The 4,793-nt window shown below is 38.7% G+C and overlaps 1 long non-coding RNA gene across 1 annotated transcript; it reads left to right on the forward strand.

Annotated features, from left to right (window-relative positions):
• Positions 1-726: 726 nt before the first annotated feature.
• LOC148783519 (uncharacterized) lies at positions 727-4,431 on the forward strand. The gene is made up of 3 exons (XR_016050296.1): positions 727-1,387; positions 2,138-2,332; positions 3,809-4,431. It is a non-coding gene; the product is annotated as an uncharacterized LOC148783519 (long non-coding RNA).
• The last annotated feature ends 362 nt before the right edge of the window (positions 4,432-4,793 follow it).

Raw genomic sequence — 4,793 nt, forward strand, 5'->3', positions numbered from 1 at the left:
TATGAAAATATCTAGGATCATGAATTCGAATAGTTGCAAATGTGCAAAATGATAAATAATGCATCTGTCATTGGCATTTTGAAAATTTTCCCTTTTTTTTTATATGATGATGGTGTCATCTGCAACACATGAGATGCCATGCTGATGTCTTTACCTACAAAAGATATCATGCTGATATAACCTCTCTTGTAGGTGGGTTGGCTGTCACTACATGCCCATGTATGATGTTCCAATTATGTGGTCAGGTGGAAAATGATCAATATGCTTAGTAATAATCGTTAAGTGATTTGCGTGTTATCATTTATGGCCAAATGGTGAAATCTATTTCTTCTTCTCTCTCTCTCTCTCTCTCTCTCTCTCTCTCTCTCTCTCTCTCTCTCTCTATATATATATATATATATATATATATATATATCTAACGTAACAACTACTAAGCACTGAGGGGTGTTTCATCCAAGTATGGGATTTTAGAGTACCCTGTTGTGCAAAGTGTATCATGCATTTTGAGGTTGATATCTGATAAAAAATGGTAAGCTTATTTCATTTATGACGGGTTGCTTAACATCTCTCTCTCTCTCTCTCGGATGAATCAGTCGGGATCATGGGCCCCTAAAACATGCATCTCTTCTTTGTTGGGATGCTTGCAATGGGATTATTGCTTGTCAAGTTTCCAACAGAAATGAAGCCCAATGATTAGGAATGATACCCAAAATGGTTGTAATGAACTGCATAATGGGTATGTCATGGATGCCCCTTGAGATAAAACTCAAATTATCCATTTCCATCCATTATTCAACCATTATTGGGGTGTGTTTGATAACTGGAAGTCGTGGCTTCCAGTTATTGTTGCACTTCCCATTTGTTAAAGGGAATTGTAATGATGTTTTGGAAGCTGCTGCTTCCCACAACTTTCAAAATGGCGTTGGATTGCACGTAAATGGGGAAGCTGCGTCTTCCATGCTAACCCATGGAAGCAGTGCTTTCGGAACACGCCCTTAGGGGTAGGTAAATCATATCTTCGTAACACGCCCTTACGGGCAAGTAAATCATATATATTGTGTATATTTCAGCAAAATGATTTATATATTGTGTATATTTCAGCAAAAAAAAGGCGACTTGCTACAGTAAATCGGCAAGTTGCAGTTATATATTGTTTATATTTCAGCGAAAAACGGCGAATTGCTACAGTAAATCGGCAAGTTGCTGCAGTAAAATGGCAGAATTGGCGAGCAGCTACAGTGAAACGGCGCCCCGTGTCCATGGGCACAAGGTCTCATGCTTCTTCACACACTTCACACGTGTTCTCTAGTGGTATCAAGGAAAGTTTTACCATCAATCTCCTTTCAATTTTTCGATGTGGGATTTGAATGGTACTTGGCTTCAAAAGGTAATACAATATAATAGTTTATTCATGTGGATAATGCCACAAGTGGGGCAGTGGTGTAGTTTAGAGTGAGAAAAAAACCATTTTGACTTTGTAGGGAGTGGTTTGTCTGCATTGTGGTTGGACCAGTTAAATCTGGCCCCGCACAGAGGAAGGTTATCAGTTCATTGCCCATGATATATTTTATCAATAACTTCCTTGCTGGCATTCTTCTTCCTAGCATATTTCTTTCATGATTCCACCGAAATACATTGAAATCTCCTCTATGCATCATTGAGTATTACAGCCTGTGTCTTTCATGCACTCTGTAGCCTAGTTGCTTTGGTGTTTAGAATAGATGTTTTCGTCGTTCCATCATGAGATATCCAGTTGGATCTTTTCTCATTCACTGATATTCTATTGAGTTCCTATTTAGTAGATTCAATGTAAATTTTTTCTCTTAATGAGACTTCATGCACATATTGTGTAATTAAATAGGTAGTTGTGAATCATCCAAAAAAGATGAAACAGGTAATTGTCTTTGGCACGTTAATCGGGCTAGTATTGCTAGTCTACTGCTGTTAGTAATTTGTTTCCTCTCAATGAGTTTCACTTGATTTAGTGTTATCTTTAAGCTGGTAGTTTGCATATGCCTCCAAGTGCTTGTTCCTCCCCTCCTTTTTGAGTAGAAATGTACAGTCTAACTGCATTACCACAGTGGTTTCCGTGGAGAAATCTTCATTTCTAAAAACTTGACCTGACTTTGTCTTGCAGAGAAGTTTATGCACCATTCTGAAAAATTTGATGCGAAGCTGTTCCTGTCTCGTATCCATCAAAACATAGGTGCAGCAGATCTAGAACCTGGTGCACTTGCTTTAAAAACTGACCTCAGAGGTCGGACACAACAAAAAAAGCAATTGGTGAAGGAAAACTTTGAGTGCTTTGTCTCTTGCAAAACAACCATAGACGGTAAGCTACTCTGGCGTTCAACTTGTATAGCATGTCAGATGGTTAAGAGTGGCAACTTACATGCACTGAATGTCTTTGCTTTATGGTTTTTATGCACATACTGGGAAATAGAATACATCTTCTATTTCTGATATACCCAGGGAGCAGAACTTTTGGTTGTACAAGGAAATGACTTAGACACTTGGGTTTTTATGTGATCGTTTTTGCTCTTGTGTTGGAAATATAGTTCTATTTGTGAACTGATAACCTTCCTCCAAAAACCATTGTTAGTGAAGTTTAGAGTGAGAAAAAACAAGATTTTGAGGATTTGTGGAGAGATGGAACCTCCTTGAATGGTCACGAAATTAAAAGATATTCATTCCCGATCTTTTTGAGACTTTTAGTGGTTGTAAAAGAGGAGATTTGGGAATCAAAACATTTGGGTTTGGCCTGATACCAATTCCACTTCAAGAATGTTGGTATATTTCAACAGTTTTTATTAGCTTATGTATTTGTTTTTTTCACAATGTTTTTCTCTTGCTATTTGTATTTTTTTAATTTTGCGTTTGAGTTTGAACTATTTAATTTACAGTCTAAAGTCGTAGATGTTTATGTTTGATTTGTACTTCTGATTTCTGCGTTCTGAACAATATATTACTTACAAAACTTATTTATTGAACAAAAAAAGTCATTTCTATATACAATATAATGGGGAGAGGTGAGGGGTAAAAATCTGCAAGTATCTGCACTTCCCCAAGAGGCAGAGGTCGCCTTTGTCTCTAGGCACCCACCTAGGCGGCTGCCTTTGCCTTTTTTAACATTGCTCCTAGCCCTTGGATGGCTTTCGAACTGTCACAAAGTTTGAGAAAAAAATTTTAAACTTGGAGTCTAGTCAATGACACTCTTATGACCACCCAATCTGAAATCTGGCGGACAAGAGCAATTGTGACCGCTATACCAAAAGTAAATGTTCTCTTTCTATACTTTTCTTAAACAAACACACCCGCACGCACACATGCGCAATGTTTTATACTGGTTCGGGTCGCCCGACTTGACCTGCCCTGAGTCAGGTCCCATCATTTGGACCCAAACCGGCCCTGGATCTAGACCCAGACCCGGTTTGGGTTGACAGCCGGGTCAGTGGTTCTAACCAACCCAATTGCCACTCCTAATATAAAAGAGCCATCATATTTATTCTCTTGTCTGTAATATATGTTTGCTTGGCTTTCATTTTTTTTTGCACACGGTACTATATTGCGTAGCCCTTTCCATCTTGGGTCTTACATTTTTTTACCCCTCTCTCTATATGTGGGAACTCATATTTTTGGCTTTGTCCTCTTTTTCCTTTCCCAGATTTATTTCTTATGCCTGTGAGGTCCCTGATTCGTTATTTTTATTCTTCCATTTTATTTCATTTGGGATTATCACGTTTTTACTTTCTATTCCTTGCGATTTTTATGTTTAACTAAGTCAAGCATTTTAATTGTTCTCTTCTAGGTAGAGAAAATTTTGAAAGGATATACTTAGTGAGAGATTGGGCTAGAGAAGGCGTCAAGTAGAGCGAAAGAGGGATTGGAGAAAAATAATAGTATTTGCATTGCATTATAGAGGAGTAGGAGATGGGAGAAAGAGAGCAAGCAACATAGATTAGGAGTGAGCGGCATCGTTTACACACTCACTGATGTCGAAGAGCTTGGGGCATGGATGGAAGGGTGTCTTGATGCCCACCCACTCTTTGAGCCTCTTTCTGAGGAAGAAGTGCATGCCGACCCTTTTGCAGCGATCTTGGATTTGGCTACTGAGGAGGGTACCACCGCCGACTGAATGCAGTAGCAACTAGTTGATGGGGATAAGTTTTTCCTTTCTGGCTTTTACTATGTTGAAGAACGTAAGAGAAGTTAAGGATACTGTTCCTTTCTCTCTAGGGTTTCCTTCATGAGTGGATATGAGGTGAAGAAATCCCACCATTTCTATCTTTTTGTATTATTTATTCTTCAATGTGAAATCCTTCATATGAATGGAGCACTTATTTCTCTTTTTCTTGGATTATTTATTCTTTCATTTATTTCGTTGGAATATTTATCTTGTATTTTACTTAATAACAATGCCTTGTTCTACAATGAACCTTCTGCATCGATGTGATAATGGAAAATGACCTCTAATGACATTCAATATTCTTCAAACCAGCGTTTTAAAAATCGCCGAGTCGAACCGGACTCGCCCGGTTCGACTCGGAATTCACGAAAAAGGGACCGGATCGGTTCAAAAACCGGGAATCGTCCGGTTCTAGAGAGAACCGGACGATTCCGCACAGTGACTCGCCGATTCACTGTGCGGAATCGGCGAGTCCGTGAAGAACACGGGTTGCACAGTGTTCTTCACGGATTTTTTTCAAATTTGTCATTTTTTGATCATTTTTTTTGTTTTTTTCGGCACGTGATCTGTTTTTCAGGCTGTAAACAGCTTTATTCAGCTTTTTTAA

The sequence above is a fragment of the Amborella trichopoda genome, chromosome 1 (genome assembly GCF_054954075.1).
Source record: "Amborella trichopoda isolate Santa Cruz 75 chromosome 1, AtrichopodaSantaCruz75HAP2 v2.0, whole genome shotgun sequence".
Lineage (NCBI taxonomy): Eukaryota > Viridiplantae > Streptophyta > Magnoliopsida > Amborellales > Amborellaceae > Amborella > Amborella trichopoda.